We start from the raw sequence: 8,458 nt of genomic DNA, 5'->3' as shown, positions 1-8,458 counted from the left end.
TGCAGCTCGCCTCTGGCCCCGCCTATATCAGATACATTGATGTGATTGGTGCAGGTCGGCTACAAGGGCATAGTTAATGAGCAGCATTACTCGATGCCAGAGTAACTCGCTACGCAAATTCAGATTGTGCTCTTGCGAGAACTCTGGATTTCCAGGGTATTGATCAAGGGCACTGATTGGAGAACTAGTACGTTTTTTTATGAAACAAGGGGAGAACATACAAACTCCACATTGAAAAAGTGTGTATGACAAAAACCAGCTCAACGGCCAATCAAAACCAGCCCAAATCCAGCACAGTGCTAACCATTGGGCCACCATGCTGAAACCTCATTCTCTCACTCCTGATTCCCTTTTTAGTTTTTATTTAATAGTGAACTATATAGGGAAGGATTAAACTAGATTTCAGACATCATTGAAAACACGTCGTTGTGTGACATGTGTCAGGAGATGCGCCCAGTTTTCTTGCATTATGAAACCCAAACAAAAATACTTCTAACACTTTAACAGTGTCAGTATTAGTATTAGTATTAAAGTGTTAATACTTAGCATAAGTATTAACCCTTTATTGCTGATGCAGACCAGTTGAGATTAATGATGTTTAAGCGTTGAAAAGCTAATTTTCCGCATTAGCTAAAACGATAGAAAGCTAGCTCCCTAATACACAGTGCACAGCTCATGCTATTGTTTGTTAGCAAGAATTAAAGTTGTATATAATGATCTTTTTTATTAATTATAATAAGTACCAGCATCTCAAGTTATGGTGATTACATCAGAGACCACATTTGGGCATTGTTATGTGCCATTAATAAACATGTTAGCGAGCTAAAGCTCAATGTGCTGTGCTGCAACTGGGTTTCAGGGTTGCCAGGTCTGTATGAAAAAAACAGCTCAACGGCCAATCAAAAGCAGCCCAATACCAGCCCAACAGCCAATAAAAACTCCCATCTAACCCTATCTCAGAACTCAAAATATTCCCCATGCCAAACCATATTACATTAACTCTTACATTGCTTTTAAAGACCAACAGTGTTACTATAATGGCCAAATGTATGGTAATACCCACACAGTAACACCATACATGTGTAGTGTACCAGCATTAAAAACAATAACTATTTTTTCCCCTAAAGTCATTTCACCTTGGTCCCACCTTGTGTAATTATATGCATTATATTATCATTAATAGTATAATGTGTGTGTTTGGCTTATAGCCAGTGCACTTCATTCACAGCAGACAGAGGGACAGTAGCAATCAAAGAGAGAATGAAAATCAGCAAATTAGTACAAAAACATTTTTGAGTGTTTTTTTTATTGCTTTGAATTGTATTGTTAGTAGAACTTATTGAATTGTACTGTCAGCTCAAGTATCTCAGTGAAAATAGTTAATGTGGCAACAGGCTTTTTGTGTGTAAATTGCAAACATGTAGTTAAATTGTTGTCTAAGCCTGAAAATCGAATTAAAACAAGGTCACGCTTTGTTTGACAAATCATTTCTTTGTGTATTGTCCTAGGAATGTTGTTTCTCAGAATTAGATGCTTCTCTCTGAAATCCCCATTACAGTTGTTTTTTAAGTGATAAAATACTGATATAGTATAAATAGAGTACATTAAAGGTCCAATGTGTAGGAATTTCTCCCATCTAGAGTTGAGATCATCTCATGCCATGTAGTACGCATGACAGCTGCGGTAGCCTTCACGCATCAAAAAAGCCAGTCTTTTGCTCTTTTCAATGTCCATTTTATTATCCTGTTCCTGAAATTTGTCTTTCTAATACGTGTGGTCCTCCAAGTTTCCTTCCTCAAACTCGCCGGGGCCGGGAAGCAACGATACTCGTTAGCAGCATTAGCAGCACCTGTGAGTGTCTCATGTGACAGCAAAAACATGAAAGGTGGAGCAGTATGTCCTGTATGTCCCTCACCGGCTGACGTATTTCAAGATGTGTAAAATGTGTAAAATTTCAAGCCAATAGGAATACTTGCTTGAATTGATGGTGGTGGTAAATATTCATGAATAAGTTTGTGAACGGGCAACACTGGACCTTTAAGGATTGCTTGTTATATTTACCAAATAAAAGACAACTTTATGTCGGTTTTTCAATTTAGAATGTGAAAACTCATGCCTACTGACACGCATAATTCCACAGTCACGGCTGGCAGTTGTCATTTTTCAACAAAGAAAAGACTGTAAACAATGGCTGTGAAATCTACAGTTATTTCCTTTAGATTCCACAGTAACACTACTGTATATGATTATTACAGTAGAATGCTGTAAAGTTACATAACAACCTTGTCAACATGACAAAATCACAGTAGTCTAAGTATTACAGTTGAACTCACAGTAGTCAAAGCATTACTGTAAACAAATTGCAATATAGCCTCTATAGTGCTGTAAATAGTACAGTAAACTACTGTATTTTTACTTTTTTATCTTATGTGGTGTTTAACTGTTTTGTATTTTAAGTGAATACATAAAATACTGTAAGTGGAAGTAGGGTACCTTTACTGTAAAAAAGAATTCACAGGTGGACAATTGTTGCCAGTAAGTTACTGTAAATTGTAATACTTCAAAACTACATAAGTGAAACAATTTGTATCCTTATGCAAGGCTGTTATCAGCAATTTTACCAACTCAGTGCTCTGCCTCATGGCTTCCTAAGCTGGCTATTTTTTGCAGTGGGCCCTCAGTAGCAGTTCAGGTGGCACCAGCGTCAGTCAGGGGGCCTCAACACTGACTGACACTCTGTGAATGATAGTGAAATCTAGCAGGTGCATTTGGCTTGCATACCTCTGATCAGTACACCACTGTGCTTGTCTTCTTAGCTCACTCTGTAATAAGCTCCTTCAAAGATCACTATGTACAGCCCCCTCCCCCACCTCCCTCCCTCCTGATAAGATCTGGAATATGTAGTTCTCTCCTTCCCTTTATTCCCAACTCTTTTCGTTCTCTTAAGAAAATGTCAGTTTAATCATATCTTAATGCTTTGATAATGGGGTTCTTTTACACGGGCGAAGAACAGTCACTTCAGTGTCTTAAAAGCCCAGGATGTGGAGGGAAGGAGAGAATGTCTCTAAATTAAATTTGCTCGGGCCCTGCCTCAGCGCTGTGCATGTGTGTGAATGTGTGTTTGTGTGTGTGTGACATTGGAAACTGAGGCTCTTTTTCACCCCTCTTGACAATCACACAAAACATGTAATTGTTTCATGTGCGCGAGTAGAGACTATTAATATTTAAATGTCAACTTGCTTGATTTAAATAATTGTGAACATTTAAGTGGAGACTTAACAGGCATGGAAGTGTCGGCCAAAAACACGCCTCTTTAAAAGCGTTTTATCTTCACTGCCTTACTTTAGTACTTCCCCTAATGACGCGCAGAGACAAGTCACATGTCATATGAGACATATACGCTATTATTTTTTTATCTTCTCGGTTCGGGATATAAATTGTTTCACCAAAACAAATCGGCAGAAGGAAACGGCAAAACAGGAGTGAACAAATAAATTATTTGTAAAGAGCCGGTGCGCGCTAACAGAGAAGAAGGGAAGAACGCCATGGTCCCCAATGGACGTGCGTGTGCGATTGTGCAGGTGTGAAGCCAGCTGCTGGGCTCTTGAACGCCCCCCCCCCGCTTCCCCTGTCACTCAAAATGACAGGCAGGTGAGGCGGCGAGCGCGCACACACTCCCTCAACCACAAGTGCTGTAAGGTGTGTGTTACTCCGACGCCGTAAGGGAACTGTGCGCTGAACTGATGCTGCTCGGAGTGAGTGGAAGAGAAAGACAGAAAAGTTCCTCGCGTTAGGTGAAGCACTCAAACAAACCCTGAAATTGGTTTGCATTGTGGAGGAAGAAAACTTGGAGCAGCACCACCCACTTTCAAACATTTAGTGTGAGAGAGAGAAAGACCAGAGGGCATATTTAACCAGCCCTGTGGCTCTTCCATGTTGCTGTCAGAGTCCGCGACACTGTCGGCTCCAGCATTGTCTTGACCTACTTGTGACTCGTTATTGCGCTGAAATAGAGGGATGGCTGACAAAAACAGCAAAAGGGAGGGTGGGGGGAGTAGAAAAAAAACAGCTTAAGAACAAATAGCCATTTCTGGTGGAGTTCTAATCAGTAAAGCAAAAGCCAGCGGAGAGCAGGGGAGTGCGCGTGCGAAGAAAAACAACAACATTATCTGCGTCTCAAGATGGATCCTTGACTAATCCCGCTGTCTGAGCTCAACGCTCCCAAGATGCTCCGAGAAGGAGGGAAGGAATGGGACGAGAGGAGGTGGTGAGGGAAAGGGGGGGACCGGAGATTCAACGGAGGAAAAATATATTTTAAAAAAAGTCTTCCCACAGGCCAGTGTCAGCTCAGGGACAACATTTGGGTCCTAATAGCGGTCTCTCCAACTGCAGCAGATTATGGTCGGGCACCCCCTTGTACACCAAGACCGTTAGCGGCTCTGTGTCCTTATTAGTGGCACACTCATTTTGGCCAAGAGACTCCAGTGTTGCCATTCTAAGAAAGAAAAGCATCATCAAACTGCTGGGAAGACGCGTCCCCCCCCCCCCCCCCCCCCCCCCCCCTTTCATCTTTTTAATTAGTTAGTTTGCATTGGCTGGTACAGTAAGCGGCGGATTTGTTATTTATTTGCCGAAACACAGGCTGCCACATTATTGTGTGGCTCAACGCAGGGCTGCCGTCCTCTTTGATTCAGGCTAATGGAGTCCCACCAAGCTACATAATATGTGCTGTATGTAAAAGCCTCTAATTCCAAATCATCTTAAAGGAGCGATGCGTACAGCGAGAGAGAGACAGAGAGAGAGAGAGAAAGAGAGGATGTCCGCACAATGACAACAACAAAAAAAAGAAGAGAAAAAGGAAAAAAAGGAGGGAAAAAAAAGGGGAACACAAAAACTCCATGTGGTTTCGCTTGGACATGAAACCAATTTGTGTTCACGGAATCATTTCGCTGCCACTCACAGTAAGTGATTAAAAGGGGGGGGGGGGGGGGGGGGGGGGGGTACTTCACATTGATCTCTCGCACAAAGCTCAATGAGCAACTGTGGCAAAAACAGGGAACGCAAAGATTTCGAGTTGCTATGATTTTGTCATAGAGCTCACGGTTGCGTGAAATAGCATTGTGCTTCGATGTATTTAGCGCTGAAAATGCATGTTCACTGCAACTTATGGCATCTAATTGCGCGCTAATTTTCAAGTCGAGGAGAGAGATTTTCACGAGGAGGGAAAGCAGATGCGGGGGGACAAGCGTCTAAGCTGATGCAGACTGCTGCTGCTTAACAGGACTCTGTCACTGGCACTCTGTAAAACTGTCAGGGTTACCATTGAGATGAATCTAAAACTGGCCACAGGGTTATTTTTAGACTTGGCTGCAGGATAAAAAAAATAAAAAAAGTTTCTGAGCCCCCCATAAGTAGGTCAGCTCAAGTGGTGTTCAGATTGCTGTTATGTACAATTACTGAAAAAAGTAGCATCTCCGGCCGAGAGTAACTTTTAATCCACATCATCCAGTCAACGAGTAAGTAAACTTCTCCCTCGCCAACTTTTTGAAAAACATCACCCTTTAATCCGCAAACAGTTTGTCTTACAGGTTGGTTTAGTCGGCGGACCTGTTGTGGCGTGAAAAAACAGCTGCTGTGTATCCGTACAGTAGCCTTTCTTACAGATCTGTCTGTCCATCCTACAGATCTGATCTTACCCTACAGATCTGATCCTACAGATCTGATCTTACCCTACAGATCTGATCGAACAGATCTGATCCTACAGATCTGATCTTACCCTACAGATTTGATCCTACAGATCTGATCCTACAGATCTTATCTTACCCTATAGATCTGATCCTACAGATCTGATCTTACCCTACAGATCTGATCCTACAGATCTTATCTTACCCTATAGATCTGATCCTACAGATCTGATCTTACCCTACAGATCTGATCCTACAGATCTTATCTTACCCTACAGATCTGATCCTACAGATGTAAATTGTAAATGTGCTGTATTTATATAGCGCTTTTCCAGTCTTAACAACTGCTCAAAGCGCTTTTACATCTACAGGGAACATTCACCATTCACACACATTGTGTGACACTGTGGCCGGGGCTGCCGTACGAGGTGCAACCTGCTCATCAGATAAACACACACACACTCACACTCCGATGCGCAGCACTGGGGGCAACTCGGGGTTCAGTATCTTGCCCAAGGACACTTTGACAATGACTGCAGGGGCGGGGATCGAACCACCAACCTTCCGATTGGCAGGCAACCGCTCTACCACTGAGCCACAGCCGCCCCAGATCTGATCTTACCCTACAGATCTGATCCTACAGATCTTATCAGATCTGATCTTACCCTACAGATCTGATCCTTCAGATCTGATCCTACAGATCTTATCTTACCCTACAGATCTGATCCCACAGATCTTATCTTACCCTACAGATCTGAGCCTACAGATTTGATCCTACAGATCTGATCTTACCCTACAGATCTGATTCTACAGATCTGGTCCTAGAGATCTGATCCTACAGCTACTGTACGTTACTCTCAACCTGAAGCGCTGGTACCACGCGTCCAGGCCTCAGTGATTCTAAAGATGTATGTCACTTCAGCTCAGACACGTTATTATCCCAAATGGGAAACTTGATCTGCAGTCAGGAGGGCAAGATAAAAAAAACACGTTCAAACAACAAACAGAGACGACAATACAAAGGCAAGACGTACCAACATGCTTTACTGCATGTGATATATAACACTATCTGTTTTAATTCATTCATTTGGTTATTTAATGTATATTCTGTAAATGTTCTGTGTGTCTATCTATCTATCTATCTATCTCTTTATCAACATCTATATCTATCTATCTATCGCATCTGTATCTATCTATCTATCTATCTATCTACGTCTCTATCTACATCTATATCTATCTATTGCATCGTAATCTATCTATCTATCTATCTATCTATCTACTCTCTATCTCTATCACATCTGTATCTATCTATCTATCTATCTATCTATTGCATCTCATCTATCATCTATCTATCTATCTATCTATCTACGCATCTGTATCTATCTGTCTCTACTCTGCATCGTATCATCTATCTATCTATCTATCTATCTCTATCTATCTACTGCATCTATCTATCTATCTATCTATCTATCTATCCATCTATCTATCTACTGCATCTGTATCTATCTATCTATCTATCTATCTATCATCTACTGCATCTGTATCATCTATCTAGCTACTACATCTATCATCTATCTATCTATCTCTCATCTATCACTGCATCTTATCTATCTATCTATCTATCTATCTATCTACTGCATCTGTATCTATCTATCTAGCTATCTATCTATCTAATCTCTATCTATCTATCTACTATCTACTTCATCTCTATCTATCTATCTATCTATCTACGACATCTGTCTCTATCTATCTATCTTCTATCTATCTATACTACTGCATCTGTATGTTCTATCATATATCTATCTTATCTATCTATCTACTATCACGCTCTGTATCTATCTTCTATCAATCTCTATCTATCTATCTATCAACTACTCTCTATCTATCTATCTATCTATCTATCTACTATCTACTCATCTTATCTATCTATCTATCATCTATCTACTACAATCTCTATCTATCTATCTATCTATCTATCTATCTATCTATCTATCTATCTATCTATCTATCTACTATCTACTGTACCTACCTATCTATCTATTGTTCTATCATTACTATCTATCTATCTACATCTATCTATCTATTGTATCTATATTATCTATCTATCTATGAATTTATCTATCTATCCATCTATCTATCTTAAAAGATTCTACATTACATGTGCAAATTAAGCTGAGTTTTGCAGATGGAACAAAGGAGTTTTGATTCTGATTGCACTCTAAATGGGTGGGGGGGGGGGGGTTTAATATAGACTGGGCCTTGTGGAGTACTTGCTGGTGTGTATGTAACCTTTTTTGTTTCTTTCTGTTGTCGCGGATTCGTCTTGGACTCGTTGAGATCTGGACTCGGACTCGTCTCGGACAATATTCTAGTTGGTCTCGACCGAGTCCAGCACTACATGCTTTGGTTCTAACGTAACTTCCTCCTTCAGAACAAAACCAGTGGTGAACGCATCACATCACCTACCCCTCTACCCTAACCCCAACCCTGGGTCCATCTTTTAAAAACCATAGACCCTACACAGGTCTAAATGAAAACTACCGACATGGATCCACTTCTCTTTTTAATCTAGGTTTATTGTCTAAAACTACTTCCCTTCCACTGCTCTGGTTTCCTCTCTTCCTCTTTTATCTGGACCTCCTCTGCAGGGCATCATACCAACCCTTTTATCCCCCCTGCATGCTTTCTTTTCCTTGTTTTCTCCTTCATTTCCTTTTTTATATGACTTTTTTATTCTAGCATCCATCCATCTTCATCCGCTTATCCGGTATCGG

Source organism: Etheostoma spectabile, chromosome 6 (assembly GCF_008692095.1).
Source record: "Etheostoma spectabile isolate EspeVRDwgs_2016 chromosome 6, UIUC_Espe_1.0, whole genome shotgun sequence".
Classification (NCBI taxonomy): Eukaryota; Metazoa; Chordata; class Actinopteri; order Perciformes; family Percidae; genus Etheostoma; species Etheostoma spectabile.
The sequence above is the reverse complement of the archived record's forward strand: the minus strand, read 5'-3'. Positions refer to the sequence as shown.